This window comes from Lipotes vexillifer, unplaced genomic scaffold (genome assembly GCF_000442215.2).
Source record: "Lipotes vexillifer unplaced genomic scaffold, Lipotes_vexillifer_v1.1 scaffold45, whole genome shotgun sequence".
Classification (NCBI taxonomy): domain Eukaryota; kingdom Metazoa; phylum Chordata; class Mammalia; order Artiodactyla; family Lipotidae; genus Lipotes; species Lipotes vexillifer.
The window spans coordinates 2,492,741-2,513,104 of record NW_006796259.1 but is presented as its reverse complement, the minus strand read 5'-3'; positions in this window follow the sequence as shown (position 1 = coordinate 2,513,104).

Genomic DNA, 20,364 nt, shown 5'->3' with positions numbered 1-20,364 from the left:
CAAAGGGAACCATAAAAAGACAACCCTCAGAATGGGAGAAAATATTTTCAAATGAAACAACAGACAAAGGATTAATCTCCAAAGTATACAAACAGTTCATGGAGCTCAGTATCAAAAAACCAAACAATCCAATTAAAAAATGAGCAGGGGCTTCCCTGGTGATGCAGTGATTGAGAGTCTGCCTGTCGAGTCAGGGGACATGGGTTTGTGTCCCGGTCTGGGAAGATCCCACATGCTGCAAAGCGGCTGGGCCCGTGAGCCATGGCCGCTGAGCCTGCGCGTCCGGAGCCTGTGCTCCGCAATGGGAGGGGCCACAGCAATGAGAAGCCTGCGTACTGCCAAAAAAAAAAAAAAAAAATGGGCAGAAGACCTAAATAGACATTTCACTAAGGAAGACATACAGATGGCCAAGAGGCACATGAAAAGATGCTCAATAGCACTAATTATTAGAGAAATGCAAATCAAAACTACAATGAGGTATCATCTCATGCCGGTCAGAATGGCCATTATCAAAAAATCTAGAAACAATAAATGATGGAAAGCGGGTGTGGTTAAAAGGGAACCCTCCTGCACTGTTGGTGGGAATGTAAATTGATACAACCACTGTGGAAACAGTATGGAGGTTCCTTAAAAAACTAAAAATAGAACTACCATATGACCCAGCCTGCTACTGGGCATATACCTTGAGAAAACCATAATTCAAAAAGAGACATGTACCACAGTGTTCATTGTAGCACCATTTACAATGGCCAGGACATGGAACCAACCTAAATGTCCACCGACAAATGAATGGATAAAGAAGATGTGGCACATATGTACAATGGAATATTACTCAGCCATAAAAAGAAATTAAATTGAGTTATTTGTAGTGAGGTGGGTGGACCTAGAGTCTGTCATACAGAGTGAAGGAAGTCAGAAAGAGAAAAACAAATACCGTATGCTAACACATATATATGGAATCTTAAAAAAAAAAAAATACTGATAAACGTTGTTGCAGGGCAGGAATAAAGATGTAGACATAGGGAATGGACTTGAGGACATGGGGTGGGAGTGGGAAGCTGGGGCAAAGTGAGAGTAGCATCGACATATATACACTACTGAATGTAAAGTAGTTAGCTAGTGGGAAGCAGATGCATAGTACAAGGAGATTAGCTCAGTGCTTTGCAATGACCTAGAGGGGTGGGATAGGGAGGATGGGAGGGAGGCTCAAGAGGGAGGGGATATGTGGACATATCCCCATATATGGGAATATGGCTGATTAACTTTGATGTACAACAGAAACTAACACAGTGTTGTGAATCAATTATCCTCCAATAAAGATCTATTAAGATAAATAAGAATACAGATATTTCAATTACCAAACAAGTACAGAAAAGGCAGTTTTTTGCCCCATCTTTAAATTCTAAGTTTTTTTCTTCTCCTTCTCAAAATAATCACAGTCACATATAAGTAGCCAGTGAATGATAACCTTAGAGAAGTGACCTGTTTCATCTCAGTGAGCATCTGACTTCCAGCAGGTGATCTCATCTCCTGTAGCTCATCAAAGGTTTATGCCTAAAACATACTCAAGATTTAGAAAAGAAACACATTTCAATCTTTAGACCCAGACACACCATCTCACCTATCTTTGTCTGACACAGAGCAGTTCTTAGTAAGCAGAGAAAGACGTGAGATGATGAAAAGAACAGACTGTGATTGAAACGTTTTTCACTACAATCTGTGCACCTGGAGGGCTGAACTTTGCCAGGAATGACCCACGGTTTGCTGATGATGCCAGAAGTGAAAGCTGGGGCCTTGACTTGAGATAAAGGCGAATGTTCCCTCTAATGTCTATAGGCTGTGAGTCAATGACCTTATTAATTGATTAACAAGTTTTGAAAACTGAGTTTATTGTTATGATCAAATAAAACTTAGAACACAATTGTTCTGACACACTTAATGAGATGCATAGTCGTGATGGTATTTCATGGTAATTAGACAGAAAGGGTTAGAGACTTGGGAAGATCCAGTGAAAGGTCTCAATTATTTTAGAATTTTCTGGCATCCCCAAGCCTAGGGTGAGATGGGGAAGAGCAAGAAAGGTTATAACATCCAGATTTCCAAAGAGATTGACCATGTTGATTTGTTTAATGATACCTTATACCTCTTTTATTCTATTTAATTATATTGTAATCCATTATCTCAAAATATTTGAGCTTTCCTGTCTCAGCCATCGTTTCTATGCTGGGCATATAAAGGGGAGAGGTTTTACGTGTCATGAGAGAAATAGCTATTACTTTATTGGGTGCCTGATCTGTGCCCAGTGGAATTCTGAGTGCATCATGGATATTTTCTCACAAACTCATGAAGCTGTTTCTATGATTATCTTAATCTTACTGGTGTGCCAGTAGGCACAGAGATCTGGGGTGGAATTAATTAAACATGTTTGTGGTGGAAGAGTTTAGCAAACTGCCTGTCATAGTATTGGTGTTAAATAAATGACAACAAAATAATGCTTAAATTAAAATGTTTAATTTGGTAAATTGAGGTGTTAGATTCAGGGCTTCTGTTTCTGAAGTTCCTACTAGCAGAGTATATGAATAGACTTTGGAGTCCGTGTCTTAATTCTACTTCTAGATAAATGACTTGAACAAGTTAGAGAAACTCTTCCAAACTCAGTGTTCTTATGTTAATAATGAAGGTACAATATGTGACCTGCAGTGTTGCTTGAGGAATGATAAAGGATGGTATGGACAGTGTTGTTTGTATATATATACGCTAGATCTTCAATGAATAATGGGTATTATTTTCATTACATTGCATTTTCAATAAATTTTTCTTACATTTGAAGGAGGCTGGACTCAAACCCCAGATCGGGTTTCCTTTCCTCTGTATTTTGTTCATATCCTTATTAATGTCTTTCCTTCTAGTTTTACTTAAATGGATTCATTAGGATTATGTGGTCAATAATTTCATATTAAATCCTCTATCCTACAGATTATATCATGTGAACTCTTTGAAATTGGTTTTCCTAAAATTTAGCACATCAGTCTAGCAAACATATATTGGCTCCTTTTTTTTTTTTTTAATTCATGTTTTGCTGCGTTGGGTCTCCGTTGCTGCGCGTGGGCTTTCTGTAGTTGCGGTGAGCAGGGGCCATTCTTCGTTGCGATGCGCAGGCTTCTCATTGCAGTGGCTTCTCTTGTTGCGGACAACGGGCTCTAGGTACGCGGGCTTCAGTAGTTGTGGCTCATGGGCTCCAGAGTGCAGGCTCAGCAGTTGTGGTGCACAGGCTTAGTTGCTCCGCGGCATGTGAGATCTTCCTGGACCAGGGCTTGAACCCATGTCCCCTGCATTGGCAGGTGGATTCTTAACCACTACATCACCAAGGAAGCCCCTATTGGTTCCTTCTTCTACTTTCCCCAGCTAGTTTCTCCCAAGTTTCCCTATTATTCTATGATAGGTATTTTGCATCAGCCTCATTTTTGGTTCCATTTCATAATCCTAAATGTGTGTGTGTGTGTGTGTTTGTACAACTGGGTGTATGTCTGTGTTAACCTTTTTCTTACCTACTTTTAATTTAAGGTTATCTTTTTTATGTACCTTAGTAAGTATCTTAGATAATTTTTGGAACAAGTTGGGGTATAAACAAAAAATGAAAAACTTTGGTTTACTAGAAAATAATGGAATTGTTTTTATTTCCTAAGTTACCTGCTTTTCCTTTCAGTGCTTTAGTTTTGGTTCAGTCATAGATCAGGCTCAGTAGTTGTTGCATATGGGCTTAGTTGCTCTGTGGCATGTGGGATCTTCCCAGACCAGGGATCCAACCCATGTCCCCTGCATTGGCAGGTGGATTCTTAACCACTTCACCACCAGGGAAGCCCTAAATCATTAATTTTATATCTAAATAAAAATAAAATACCATATTTGCAGAGATAATTTTCAACTTTGGTCATCTGACTAGTATCTGTCCGTTTTGTTTTGTTTTCTTGCGTGCTGGCTTGTGAAGTTATGCTTGGTAATATATTCAAAATACTGAGGTCCCTTGATGAACTCAGATGTAGGTAGGTAGGAAAATAGAGAACTCAAGGGTTCTTGGAAATGTAATGATGAATTAGAGCTATTTTCTTTCACAAACTGCTTTCCAAGCACATCGTAGTGAATACAAAACACATTTGGACATCTTAGATGATAGGGATTTCTCAATACACAGGGCAATATTTTATAAATCCTTCAGCAATGTAAATCCAAGTGTAGAAATACAAAACAGTGTGACTTTGGCTGCCAGTGGAAAAAAAAAAAAAACATATTTCAGTCTAATTCTGTCAAAATTCTCAGCCCCTACTCCACTGAACTAGTATATTGTCTCAATCTGGTGTTCATCCTTAAAGAAAACTTACCATGACCTCAACTTCAATACTCCGTATGGTTTAAAAGGAGTTTTGCCTGAGTGAAGAGAGGATACATTTCCAGTAAAAATCAAGGATTTTGCATATGTACATATGTACTTGAGCTTAAGATGTATATAGTTATTTAACCTTTTGTGCCATAAAAAAAGACATCAAATGAGGAAGAAGCAACTAATTTGTTGAATCAAATCACTGTCTTCCAGTGATTATAAATCTTACATAGCACCAAGATTGCATGCATATGAATGAATGCAAATGATTTACATTATGTTCCCTTGCAATTTAAATCTGCATGTTTTTAATAGTTTTCTTCCTATCTAATAGTTTTTATTTTATGGTATTTTATGTGATGATCAACTTACTTTTAAAGTTCTTTCTTCAGATTTCATGGTAAGACAAGAAAGACACTGACAAAAATGGCTGTTACATTTGTTTAGTAGATGCTGTCAGTGCTACATTTCTGAACAGCTCTAAATTGTCCCAAGTTGGCGTAAAGATGGCCTGTATTCAATGATGTTTAAAAATAGTAAAAAAATTATGGTTATTAGATCCAATCAACGTGCTGTAACAGTAAACCATCGTTACGTTATATTTTTTAAAATGACTTCTCATATCCAGTTTTCAATTCAGCCAACCTGAGTTGGTTAACAACTATGTGCAAGAAAATATTCTAGTCTCAGGGAGTCAATCTGTTTAAAATAGTTACTGGCCTGGAATACTTACAGAATCCCACATGTAAATCCTTCATGAACTTACCACGAGAGATTCTGAGAAAGAAAGAAGTCAGATTTCCCTTGTCTTTTTTGAGTATTCTTGGGCATTTGAACCCATGGTTATCAACACCAGGACCTATGACGGTTAATTCCCAAATATTTAATATTTTTTATTTATCATAAATTATACTACTCAGTGTAGCATCATATTTTGTAAAGCTGTAATGGAAGAAGCATCTTTGGAATCTATTTAAGATTTGACCTTATCATAACTTCATCAATAATTATAACAATTTGTTGTGTTAATTAGCCACTAGGCTTCAAGCACTACTCCAGGAGGTTGAACATTGAAAGTCCAAAACCTTTACAGAAAACATTAATAAAGGATTCTGAAAATAATTTTATAATGTTATATTCACACTTGAAGAATATCATAAACTTCTCTGAAATAGTGACCTCCAAAGCCTAGTCAGAGAAATGCAGTTGGGATGATTATGTCAGAAAATCCTGAATATATATCCATGAATATATGAATTTATAATCATTATCTATAGAAATTTTAATCCACTACACTTAGAATGTAAACTGATACAACTTTTAAAAAAACCGAGTAAGTGATTCTAATAAAGGAGATCTGAGGACTACACTTTGAGAAAACTTTACATGGTTTCCTGAGTAAAGTTTAAGAATTTAGATTTAAGGATATCTATGCCGAATATCTCAATCCACTCCTGCAGTTCACAGAGTATATGACACTGTGAAACCACCAAAATTTCAGTGCAGTAATCACCCACAAGAAAGTTGATGTGATTTCCCTTCTCTAAGATCTAGGAATTTCTCAACTTGAATTCAAATGTAGAGGGTCATCTAAAGATTCTTATGAAGTCCTTGGTGTGGTATTTTTCCCTGTTAAGGAAAAAAACAATACAATACCTTCAAGTGTCTGAAAAAATACTTTTTTCTGTATGAGAGTAGGGGAGTGTGAGTTCTACTTTTATTGATATTCAAATACTATTATTAAGACATCATCATAGAAACAGTTAATTAAAATACATCCCATTCATTAACTGAGCTATAATATTATCAAATAATTCACTACCTTTGGCCCCAAAATGAAATGGTTACCTCTTTTCATTTATTGATATTTTAAAATGTGATATTGACATACCTCTGTATTTGTGTGGCATTTACTACTAGTATGACTTAGGTTATTAATCTTTAAAACACATTTTGGACTATAGAAGTTTTAGTGTATTTTCATGAAAAAATGCAAAGCAATAGAAGAGATGAATTCTTCACAATAGCTAATTTGTGTTATCGAAGACGTTCTTATTTCCTGATTTACACCAAGGTTTGGCACAGTACGTCTATGTACCAAAGCCATCTGTTGTAAATACAGTTTTATTGAAACACAGCTGTGCTCACTTGTTTGTCTGTTTTCTGTGGCTGCTTTTACACAACCAAGGCAGAGCTGAGTACTAACAATGGAGGGCATAGGACTGAAAAGCATCAATATATACTACTAGGCTCTTTCGAGAGAAGTTAGCTGATGCTTAATTTAGACAGCTGAGAGAACAGTGGTTAAGTATATATTGTCTACATTAGAAAACACCAGATTTAAAATAAAATATTAATTATTTGATTGCTTTAATATGCTGATTTATAACAGAATATACATTGCGTATAACGGTAATAATCTGTTCTTCAGGCTATTAAAATCTTGATAAATAGGTGAACCAACAACTGTAATTTAAATTGTGCTTATTTTTATTGTTAGAAATACTATATATTTTCTAAACAGGATTAGAAAACACCACTTTCATATTTTAAAATAAGGTATAGATGTACTCCCATTGAAGAAAAAGATATGAATATAAAATAATTACATTGCAAATAGTTTTTTTGTGTGTTTTCTTAAATATTCACTGTAGAGTTCAACTTTCCCTCAAATATGTCATTTTTTACCTTTAATGTCTTATTTCCCTTCTAAAAATTCTTGTTGAAAGTGTGTAGGTTCATAATACTGACTCTATATATTTTCTTTCATTGAAATTTGATATAGCAAATCAGTAATTTGGGGATGACTGTGGGCTGTTTGCTTAGAAGCTCATTCCTCTGCTTCTAGGTTTTAGCAACAATTCTGAAGGAAGTGGGCATTACCATCTCCAACCCTCAGGGATCTTGGAAAGTGTGTCTTTGTGTAAGCAAGATTTTTGTTTTAATGACTGGTAAGAGTTTAGGGCCCAGGAAGGAAGAATGTGAAAAGGCTTGCAACATCGCCAGTTGCAAAGATGGTAGAATATCATTAATGCCTCCACTGAAAAGTACTGTAAGTCCAGAGATTATTTATGAGAAATTACAGAAAGCTTTAAGAGTACAAACATTAATCTCACTTTCACACCAATTTTATTATTGTCACTTAGTAAATGGATCTCCACTTAATGATTTTTCTAATGTGTTATTAAAGTTGTTTCCTATTATAATCTAAATAAATGGCAGCTGATGTCAGATTTGCATTATATTTATATTTGAAAATGTACTCAGTTATGAAAGTTGCTAATTTTTCAGTTGACGCCCAAAGCGACTACATTTTATGATGTGTCATTTAAAATACTGTTTTGTAATCCGTAAGTCACTTAGCTCCTTAGGCTGATCCTCCTCAAAATAAATTCCTTAGATCTAATTATTTAGTTCTTTTATGAAAGAACTATAAATGTTCTGATGTTTTTTATGTTGTTCTGTTGCCAATCATTGTAGATATTCCCTTTTTTGAAAAGAAAAAGATTTTTAAGAAAGACTTTTACGCTTTCACATTCTGTGTATGTATGTGTGTTTGGATGTGTGTATTTTAGGGAAGACTTCGGCCGCCTTCATTGTAAATTAAGGTTCCAAAGAGAAAATAAAGATGGAAAAAATTAATCTGTCTCTGTAAATAAATGGATGGGCTCTAAGCTTTGTAGCCATCTCGCTTGCAGCAGATTAACTGTGACAGATGGACTCTTTAGCTACCCATCATTCACTTTATAAGTTTTAGGTTCTACCTATGTGCCACATAACCTCAAGAAAGACAAGCTTTCCATTATAAATGAAAAATGACCTTATTCACCACCGTTGTGATAGACTCAATTTTTAAGTTATTTATCATAACCATAAAAAGGAATAGCAAGTATATAAATCAATGGGATTTTAAGTACGTCATTAGTGCTAAGTTGAAATTTACCTGCTATAGATCCTTCACTTAACAATTTGCAAAAATGAAAAATATTCAACTGAAATATTCAACTACATATAAGGTCTTGGGCTGGGGTATGTCTGCTTTGCCTCCATCTCATTTTTCCCATTTTAGGAGTCCTAGTAGAATTCTTTCCTCTTCTCACTCACTGATACTTAAAGATTTTCTTTCTTTCTTTTTTCCTATTTCTTCTTCCTCTTTCTAATAGTAATATCCAGAATCCCATGTGTTTACTGCTGTCCATTTCTCTTCTTGGGTTTGGGGCTAAATGTGTCTTTTGGGATAGGAACAAGTACTCATGAGAAAAAAAGGGCAATTTCCATTCTTATCACTGTGTCCCCTTATACCAAGACAAAACCCCAAATTGCTTCCTACGTCAAATTATTCATCTTGATGCAATTTAGAAATATATACATACTTTGCAACTCCTTGTGCATCTGGAAACTCAACTTTGCCTTTCTTTAGCAGGGTTTTAAAGAAAAAAAAAAGTAAAAGGAATTAGAGATCAAGAGGAAAATTGAAGCATCTTTTGGCACTTCATTTTTGTTTCCCCGTCAAGTTTAAAACCACAGAAACATCTCAAAAAGAAACAGAAAAGTCAGCAGGATTGCTAGATGACTTTAGTCACAAATATGTAATACCATGTATAGACCCGACATTGGCACTGGTGTGACAAGAAAAATTAAGTCTCTGAACCCATGTACTATATAGCCTAATAAAAAATAGATATTCTTTAATTCACTCCTAAAATATATATGAAATGGTAACTTTGAGACTGTTCTTTAAAAAAAAAACAAACACTTGTGGTATGATATGGGAGTACAGAAGGGTTTTAACTGACTCAGTGAAGTCAGTGAAGAATCTCATGGGAAAGAAATAGTGCTGAGCTGCATTTTGAAGGATGAGTGAAAGTTGGTTAAACTAATATGGAAAAAGGGAAAGTATAACAGGAAAATAAACTCTGTGGCAGGAGAGTTTATATATACATATTGAGTATAAATAAAATAAAAACAAAAATTAAAAGAGCTAAGGGCAATCGGGGGATAAGATTGGAGATAGAGAGCAGAGAAGATCACACAGGGCCTTGAGGAGACTTTAAAGAATGTTGGTCTAAATGTGCATGTGGATAGCAGCCGTGGAAAGGATTTCAGTGTGAGGAATTACCGTGCTCTGAATCGCACTCTGAAAACATCTGTTCGGAGCAGAATGGAGGGCAGATGTGAGGAGAACCATAACTGAGACAGAGAAATCAGCCAGGTGGCTATTGGAGGAGTTCAACGGAGAGATGCTTGATAGTAGCTTGGAGGTAGAGAGAATAGGAGAGTTATGTTACATATGAAAAAAACGAAAGGAACAGGCTCAAAGAGGGCAGGATGGAGGAACTATTGAATCACACAGCTTCTGTTGTTGCTTCAATGTCAGAAAATTGAATATGCTTAAGATCATTGAGAAGGATCCAGTTAAGAGAGAAGGGGGAGCTTAAAATAACAGGAAACAGGAGTAAGGTTCTTAAGAAAGTACAGGGAGTAGAGGTGAATTCTTGGGGAGGGTGATGTTCCAAGACCTCCTTTCCCTTCTTTTGCTTCTGCCTCAAGGCTGCTAGGCTCCCACCCCAAGACTGAGGAGCCACAACAAGTGTTTCAGAGATGGGAGAATTTATTGAAACAGTAGATGTGGTGGCAAGAGAGAAGGGGTTTTAATCCTAGAGCCAAAGCTGTGTAATTTTTTTGGGAAAAGGACAGAATACATTTTTCTGTGGAAAACAATATTTTATGTAGGGAATTGTGCTTATGTTATGCTGTTATACTTCAAGAATATGATGGGTTAAGTATTCTGTGTTGGGCTAGCATTGGAAACGAGTCACCTGTATCCCTCACTCTCCTCTGCTGCAAGAAGTGGTCTTAGATTTAGAGGGACAGTCAAACTCATGAAGAACAATAGGTTTTACCCAGCACAGAGTATATTTAGCTTTCCTACAGGATATAGGGCAAGAACCAACACAGCACACACAGTAACAGCATAGCACAAGTCTTGCACCTCCCAGCAACAGCTTCTAATGTCCCAACCATTTTGCACTTAGTGTGTCTTGTCACAAGAGCCAAGTTGCATGTATTCAGATAACTTTGGAGAAGTTCAAATGTATGTGACCAGCTAGCCGGGTGGCTCCCCTCAGCCTTCATGACTACACTTACCTGGGGTGGCAGCATCTCATCAGCACCATTAACTAATGAACTGTTTATAGCTGCTTGGTCTAGTCTGTCTTCCTTGGCCAGATTCTCACTTATCTGGGATCTGGTGAAGGTAAAATCCTATGTGTTCCATGAGATAATGGAATTTGGAAGATTCACCACATTTCAAATCCTCAGGCATCCCCGAAGTTAGAAGAAAAGCCTCAGAACTCTGCTACTTCCCTTCTACTGCCATGTTTATTATTATTAACCCTTTACCTAATCATTTACTAAAACAATTTGTGGCAGTTTTGTTACTTTTATTTGTTTTTTGCATTGTTTATGGTTTATCTAAAATTCTCTACAAAAATCAGGCAGTTACGTATTTTTCACCTGTCTTGAATAATTACTTGACGTAACAGCTTACATTGGTTGAAACTGGTAAGCAGTTGACTGGTAATTTACAAATTTTTATGTTTTCTAAATGTAGATATTTTCAGAACTTGACACATTTCATTACTAAGAACAGAAATCATTCTATATATTAAAAATGTTTCAGAGTAATTTTTCTGACATTAAAATGATTTTTTGAAAACCCTTAGCTGTTTCATTAGCAGCTGTTCATTAATTTATTCATTTAAAATCCCATCAAACAATTATTAAAGAGCTCCTGTGTACCGAGGCTAGGCGGTGACATAAGTATCAAGGAGGCTTAGTCTAGGGGATTTAAATAACTATGATAAAGTATACTTTGCTTAATTCTCTTTGGAATTGGAGAAAAGTTTTTTCTTATGTGTACTATGTCAGTTAGGAGTATGAAGCTATAACTCAAACTAATAGTAAGCAAAAAGTCCCCAAATGTCTTATTATTCCTATCTAATATTAAGTCTGGAGATATGTAGTCTTGGACTGATAGTACCATGGAACTGCCATAGCAGGGACTAGGCTCTTTTCTGCACTGTTACTCAGTCATTCTTGTGGCTTTTCTCATCATGCTCCTTTCCTCATGGTTGCAAGGTGGTAGTCTGTCCTCCAGCTTGCATCTTCATTCCATAGAGGAAGAAGGAAGGAAAGAAAAAGAAAAAGGTACACAAACAAATGTCAGCTATGTTTTCTACCTTTAACAAGCCTTAGTGGAATCCCCACTCAACTTCTGTTTACGTCTTATTGGCTAAAACTGTGTTCCATGTCTACATCTGCTGCAAAGCATGGTGAAAATCTAAACATACTGAGACAGGTGTACTGATATCCTTAACAAAACTGAGGATTTATGAGGATATCAGGCAACTCCAAGTGACAACTGTGCTTCATATCATGTTATTGCACTTGGTCACTTTCTAAATCAATAGTATTTAGAAAATTATTTTTTTTTTTACATAACCTTAATTCCATATTTTATATGCTTATGGCAAACCTTCTTTTACCATATAGAGGATTATAGAAAAATAGAACTTAGATTATGATTCTATTTATGAAGACAAAAAATCTTATTTTAAATGTTTTGTGACTTATAAATCTTAATTATTTTATAACTCTTTTATTCACCTTTCCTTTACAAGGTTTGACACTTGAGCTCCTTGACCAAGAATGCCTTACAATGGCAAAACATAATATTAACATGCACTAATCTGTTCCAGTTTGGCAGTTACTTACAATGGTATATAATTTTCTTTTTTTTTTTTTCATTGAAATACAGCAGAAAAAATATTATCTTTTAAAGCTAGTTTACATTTAAAATCACATTTATAACTAGAGATTTATTACCAATCAATATTTTCAGGGGGTGGTTGTGGTGGGATGAATTGTGAGGTTGGGATCGACATATATACACTAATATAAAGTAGATAACTTTATATATAAAAGTAGATAACTAATACTAAAGTATAAAGTATACTAAAACTAAAGTATAAAGTAGGTAATAAGAACCTGCTGTATAAAAAATAAAATTCAAAAAAAACCATTTTCATAATGTTTTCATTTATTACTATATAATTAACTTTCTAAAGGCTTATGATGAACTTTCTACATTACTTTACGTTACCAAGATATTTTTGTTGCATGTACTAAGATTTGTGAGTCTTAAAATCTTGTAGAATCATAGCAGTGATAAAAATTTCAAAGTAGCAGTTGATTTCATAAGTGCACTTATTAAGAGAGGATGCATCTACATACATACCTATATATATATATATATATATATATATATATACACACACACATACACGCACACACAAAAGCCACAAATAATACATGAATAGAAGCAAATCTCTTTGTCACCCCCAACGCTTAATATGTAGAAGCTCTGGGAAAGAACTTAGGTCTGTTTTAAATTGCTGTTCACTACAATAAATTTCCCAAAATACTACAGTATTGAGATCTATATCTGGATTATTGTCTACCCTAGTGAAGCAATAGGTAATCATTTCAAGGTATCTCTAAGCAAGGATGGTAAGGTTTGGAGAGATAGGAGGCTAACATTTCCAAAAATTGAAGGAGAGTTCTGAGTTGGGATAGCAGAAGGTAGATCAATCAACAGTGGCTGGTTGGTGGGATGATAGTGAGTAGTGACTATCACCCCTGCATCCTTTAGGTCTTTTTTTTTTTTGCGGTACGCGGGCCTCTCACTGTCGCGGCCTCTCTCACTGCAGAGCACAGGCTCCGGACGCGCAGGCTCAGCGGCCGTGGCTCACGGGCCCAGCCGCTCCGCGGCATGTGGGATCCTCCCGGACCGGGGCACGAACCCGTGTCCGCTGCATCGGCAGGCGGATTCTCAACCACTGCGCCACCAGGGAAGCCCTGGTTGGTGGGTTTTAGACCTAAATACTAGTGACTTTTCTACAGCCAGGTAGGGGATAACATTTGGTGTATTCAGACCAAGGAATGGAGTGTGTCTATACTGCAGGAAAGAATAGATGTTAATTTCAGACACACCTTGGATTAACTACTATATCTTCCATTTACTAGCTACATGGCCGTGGAAATTTATTTAATCTCTCTCAGCCTCAGTTTCATTGCAAAATTGGTGCAAGGATTAAAGTGGAAGGACCTAACAGAATGATTGACACATAACAGGCATTTTCAACACTATCTGCAGTAATAGTCCCATAGCTCTATACAATCTGTATACTGAGATTTCCTAAATGTGTATCTTTAACTAGAAGCTCTCTCCTGAACTTCACACTCCTACTTCCAACTGCCTGCTCAGCAGGTCTACTTGGATGTCCAGTAAGCACTTCAAGTTTATCATGTCCCACACTGAATTTCGGATCTAACACCCTTATCCAGTTTTCCCCAATGTACGCAATCCTTCTATTTTCTCTAAAACAATTAGAGTGAGTCATCTTTGACTCTTTTTCTTTCGTATCCCAAAACTAATACCTCGCTAAATCTTATTAACATTAATGTTAAATTATGTCCAGTATGGTACCCCTTCTCAACCCCTCTGCTGATATTTCCACGTCCAAGCCACTATTTTCTTTAACCTGGTTATGATAACCACCTCATTATGATAACAGCCTCCTAACTAATGTACTTTCTCTCTACCTCTTGTCCACCCCCCACTCCCTATCAAAGCCTATATTTGACCAGCAGACAATGGAATCGTGTCACAACTCTGCTCAAAATACTTCCGTGCCTGTCCATCTCACTCAGAGTAAAGGCCAGTATCATTCCAAGTGCCCGCAATGTTCTGGATTATTTTACTTCTTTAGTGGATCTTTGACTTCCTCTACCTCTGCTTTCCCTCTGGCTAACTGTGCTCGAGACATCTTCTTCTTCCTGGTGCAGAGCAAGCACACATACATCTTAGGGTTTTTGCATTTTCTGTGCACCATGGCCCCTACCCACCCCCTATGCATGGATTGTTCCTCTTCCAAATGCCAGCTTGGTCTGCTCTTCCCCTTCTTTAGCTCAAAGGTCATCTCAGTGAGGCCTTGCATGACTGTTTAGTTATCCATCCCTCTCTCCCTTACTCTGTGTCTCTTTTACTGATTCATTTTTCTTCATAGAACTTACCATATCACCTAAAATACGTTTTATTTATTTTATACACATGGTAGCCACTCAGTAAATGCTTATTACATGAATAAATGTATAAATAGAAGTGGTTAAAAGTAAACTTGAGTTTAGTATCCTCTCAACCTACATTTGAGGAAATAGAGATAAATGGGTCATTTTTGTTTTCCATCTAGCTTTAGAAGATGTTAATAAATTATAAAATTATGAAGTAAATCTTTTAATTTTTAAACTAAATTTATAGATCATTCAGTCCTGTTTAGTAAAAAAAAAAAGAACTGGAATTATGTATAATATACACTGATGAAAATTTAAATATTGTGACATAAAAGCTATGAACTTTTCCAGTCATATGTAGTTAGTATTTAGCCGTTCATGTAGGTTTTATGTGCCTGTGTACACAAAGCCGAGACATAGGATTCTTGAAACATCTAATTTTTTCTTGAATTAAAATATGAAATACTGTATATTTGACCAGTGACCTGTGTTAAGAAGTCTCAATAGAAAATCCTTTTTCTAAATGACCATCAAAATCTAAATGATTAAATAGAATAGATCTGTATCAGCCTTCAAAGATAATTATGTAAGTGTGAATGTGTTGTCAAGAAAATAAGGTTGTATATATCATTAAGCGTGAGAAAATGCAAAAGCAAAAGCATAGCATTTATATGAAAGAAGAAATAATAGTCTGTGTGTTTGTAATTGCTTTCTCTATGTGCTGTGTGACAAATTGCTCACAATCCTCACAGGATACTGTGCCTCTGCTTAAAAAGTTAAATGTTTCCCTGATGCCATTTATTACTTTAAGTGTTGTCTCTTTGTTCTTTATTTTTTAAGATCGGAAAGTTTAACATGGGGAGCTTATGACCCTTTTCGTACAAACCTTATCTCATCCCAATCCCCGCACTACTGGGAAAGCTCAATCTCAATCAGGGTTGCTTTGGAGAAGAGAGCAGGACATATACACACAGGAGGCATATACTGTTCCTTGGTGCCTCTACTCCCTTCCACACTTCTCTTATTCCCAACCATTTTCCAGTAGTTGGACAAGACATGGCCCTATGGCCCAGTCATTGACTCTAGTCAATGAGATATAATCAAATCACTGACTGCCAAGGAAGTTTCTGGGAGGGAACAAAGTCAGCTGACATTGCCATTTAATCTTTTTCCTTTCTACTACTTACTGCCTGGTAAAGTAGATATGATGTCCAGAAATCCAGTGTAATTTAGATTCAACTGCTCTGAGGCTCTCATAGAAGACTCAAGTTTGGAATTAACTTAGGGGGTATAAAGAGAAAGAATCAGCAGTGTTCAAGGGGTGTGTTACTTTGTATGGCTGCCTGAAGACACAGTATGTTTTGGGAATCGTGATCAATTTCCCCTTCCTTGGGTTGAAGCTAAGCAGAAATGTTCCTGGAAAATGCATCAATAGCTTCCTGATTTCTTCTCTTTTGACAATGATAGCAGCTTCTCTGTGGGCTAGTTCACAGCATTATTCTGGGAGTCATTCCTTGAGTCCCTTCAAAGAGCTTGATCTTCTACTTCTTGTGATGATATTGTGAGTAATTTCTGGCACGTTGGACAGCTCAGGGACCCATCAGGAGGCAGAAACCGCACGGTAATTTGAACAGGACAAATTTAATGTAAAGAATAATTATTAACAAGACTGTAGTAACAGTGATTACCTAGTGGGAGTATACAGATCTCTAAAAAAATTCAGGAATAGTATATATAAGGAGTAGTCACTACTCTTAGGCTATGATAGAATACCCAAGCAAGAGACCGATCTAAAATAACTCCTTCCCTAGGATCGAGATCCAGGCCTCACTGAGAGGGTGTGGTCATGTTACTGAGTCCAGACTTGCAGATAATTCACCCTTTGGGGTTCCTTTGGAGACTGCCCACAGCAGAACAGGAGCTGCACACACTTCAGGAACCTGGCCCTGCAGAGACTCTGTACAATACAGCAATGTGATGAGAAGAGCACACTGGATCTAGAAAGAGAAGTCCTGCGTTCTGCCATGTCCCTCCAGCACCCTCGACTGACAAAGCAAAATTAGCATCATGCCAGTTGGCAAAGGAGAAATATTCAGGGTTCAGCTCAGTTATCACAGAATAGGCAGTGAAAATGTGCATTTGGGGCTGGGAGGCAATAAGTCAATCACTAGCGCACATATGCAACTGAGTTCTGACTAAATCACCAGTTCAGAGCCTTGGCATTTGCACTTCTCTGGGCCCATGATAGTCTTTACCCAAACCTGTGGTGTAAATCTGCTCCTTCTGCACTCTTCTTTCTACCTCCTCAATGAAAACTTCTATATTTATTAGTTTTATGAGTTGAATCGTGTCTCTTCAAAATTCATATGCTGAAGTCCTTACCCTCGGTACCTAAGAACGTGACCTTTGAAGAGAGGGTCTTTACAGAGATAATAAAGTTAAACTGAGGTCACTAGGAGCAGACCCTCATTTGTTATGACCGGTGTTTTTATAAAAAGGGAAGATTTAAACACAGAGATACACATAGAAGAAAGGAGATAGGAGAGACAGAGGGAGGAAATGGACGTCCATAAACCAAGGAGAGGCCTGAAATAAATTTTTCCCCTCACAGCCCTCAGAAAGAACCAACCTTGAGGACACCTTGATTTCACACTGCTAGTTTCCAGAACACTGAGACAATTTTATGTTGTTTAAACTTTGTGGTACTTTTTTATGGCAGCCGTAGCAAACTAATACATTAACATACTTGCGGTTACAAGTATTATAAATGTGGCTTAAACAATGAGTGTTCCTCTCCTACAATAGATGTACTGAAGTAAGTGATTCAGAGTGTGGGTCTGGCTCAATGCAATCAAGGCCTGAGGTTGGCTTCTCTGCAATATTCATCACCGTCCCCATTACACTGTAAGATGACCACAGTAGTAGCTCTGTGCATCTTCTGCTCACAGGACAATGTTCAAGGGACTGTCTTCATCAGAGAGGAGGATCTTTCTTGGAAGCATCTATTTCCCCAACAGATGTCTCCATAGTGTCTTAGAATAGTGTTCATACTCTCCACATCGGCGATGGGAAACTGAGTACGTGACAAGAGATGGGCTCTTCCACTAGAACCCAAGATGGGGGGAATAGCTGGGGCAAGGCAAACAACCATGTTTGCTCCGCCTTCCCTAGCCATCCTAGCTAATGTACAAATTTCCCCTGGCCATTGCCTTTCCCTTTGCCAGCTGTCATTTTGTTTTTCAACACTTATGTTTTCTGAACTTACCCTATTTTGTTAGTTTCTTGTGAGTTTGCCTTGCTCCATTAGAATTAAACCTCCATGAACCCTGGAGCACATGTGTCTCGTTTGCCCCTATAGCCACACTTCCTCCGACAGAAGAGTAGATATTCCATAAAATATTAACATTGTCAATTGAGTGATGGTACTTAGGGACACTTAGAAGTATTATCTCCTCTATATTCCTCTACTAGTTAAACTTCCCAGTCCTGCAGAGAGCATTTACCTTTTTCTAATTTTTCTACTTCCCAAGAAATGTTTTTGAGGTGGTAGAAGTTAGGTCTCTCTCCAGAAACTATTTTAGTACCACCGCACTTACCACCAACTGGGTCTCCAGGCTTGACTCAGTACAGCTGTGTAGTCAGTACGCAGATGCCATCACTCTGGTGTCTTAACTTGGTCCTGCAGGAAGCTGAACATCTAACCTTGCTCTGCCCCTCTACCACAGGGTTTATCATAAGATCAGCTTCTTGTTCTTTCCAAATGTGTGGTCATCATAGATATTACATATCAGATATTATGCTTTCTCATATAAATTTCGGCCTCTCAAGAACAGCTTGATACGTTGATGAGAAATCTCCTTCTCTATTCTGTGAAACTAAGAATTATAGTAAAGGTCCAGTAGTGTGAAACAAATTCCTCTTCTGCTTGTATTGTAAGAGTATGGATCGCTTAAAGGGAACGAAGCCCTCTACCTTTTTGAGAAAGCCCTCAAAAAGAGGTTTTTCAAATAAATATCTTTCATTTATATAACAGGCTTACAGTCATCACCAGTTATGTGTCTTTTGTGCTTTTCATTGCAAGAGACATAAACTTGAATTACTCAGACGTAAACTTGAAATCCTTGAGGATTTCCTATCTCAGTGGGAAAAACTGAGAGGTGTGCAAATAATACCCAGTACAGTAAGCATAATCTCAAGGAAAAATTTCACAGTTTGGTGGTAGTAGATAAGGTGAAGTGAACAACCAGGTCTGCTATGATATTCAGGGAAGGTTTTCTAGTATAGGTAAAAGTATAAGAAGTAAGTCACCACCAATGTGTTGATAATTGAAACCAATGTTCTCTTGTTTTGAGGGTTTAGGAGAATGGACTTGTTTGGTCATTTCTTGCTATCTTTCTGGCTTAAGGAAACAATTTTATTATATCATGTCATTTTTGTGGGTCAGAAATTTGGGATATGCTTGGGGACAGTGTTGTGGATACAAGCCAGAGGAGCTGGAACAGCTGGGTGCTGATCAGCCCTGTCTTTGGTCAGGTAGTCTACAGGCTTGCCCATGTGGAGTCTCCACATGGACTAATTTGGGCTTCTTTGAAGCCTGGCAGCTCAGGGCTCCCAGGCAACTTATGTGGTGACTTAGGTTCCAGCATTAGATTCCCAGCAAACAAGGTGGATGCTGTGTGCCCTTTCTAAGCTAGCCACAAAAGTCATGCAATGTCACTTCTTCCTCATTGTGTTGTTACACGAGTGTCCCAAGCCTGCCTAGATTCAAAGGTCAGGGAATATAGACCCTTCTTTTCAGTGGGAGAATTGTGAAGGTCACCTTGTAGAATTGTTACTCTGACAGGCGACATTGTTACGCCATACCACAGTCAGCTCTCTGGCCACAATTTATATCCCTCCCATTAGCAAAATACACTTCCTTCTCCAGGACACACGTCTCCCACCCCACATTTTTACCACAGCAATCCCAGGCTCAGGGTATACAGTCTTTTATTTAAACCATATCTGCATGTGGATAAAGCTATTTTGTGCAATTCCTAAGATACAGCTCCTTGAGTATCATTCTCGTTCATCAGAACCCCAGTGAATTAAAAAGACATAAGATAACCAATATAGGCAATCTGATTCAAATAGAGAAAATCAGAGACCCACAGCAGTAGCTGGTATATAGCATTGCTGACACTCAGCTGGGCACGTGCTGTCAGTTTCTTGGTTAGAGATTGATGCTGCTCTCTGGAGTTGTGCTCTGGCACCTTTTGGACATTAATGGACCCTTGGACATTATTATTTTTCCATTAGAAGGGGCTGGTATGTATAAATAAGGAACTTCCTCAGCTTATTTCTTGCTCATAGTAGTTCACAAGTCCAAAGGCCTATTTTAATTTTGCACTACATTCTTTTCATTTCACTCTGAAATAATTTTTTTTATTTTTATATTTTTAATTAATTAATTTATTTGTTTTGTGGTACGCGGGCCTCTCACTGTTGTGGCCTCTCCCGTTGCGGAGCATAGGCTCTGGACCCGCAGGCTCAGCAGCCATGGCTCACGGGCCCAGCCGCTCCGCGGCATGTGGGATCTTCCCGGACCGGGGCACGAACCCGTGTCCCCTGCATCGGCAGGCGGACTCTCAGCCACTGCGCCACCAGGGAAACCCTGAAATCATTTTTTTAAATGTGTATTTTTGTAAATGTATCAGTTGTAATCTACTACATTAGACAAATTCACATCCATAAATCTCTTTCCATTTCCTTGCCTTTTCTAGGGGCTGCCCTTATTCCTTTGCTGGTGGTTCTAGGTCAATGAAACCTCTGCTTTCATTACTTTATCTGTCAATTCTGACTACCCTGCCTTC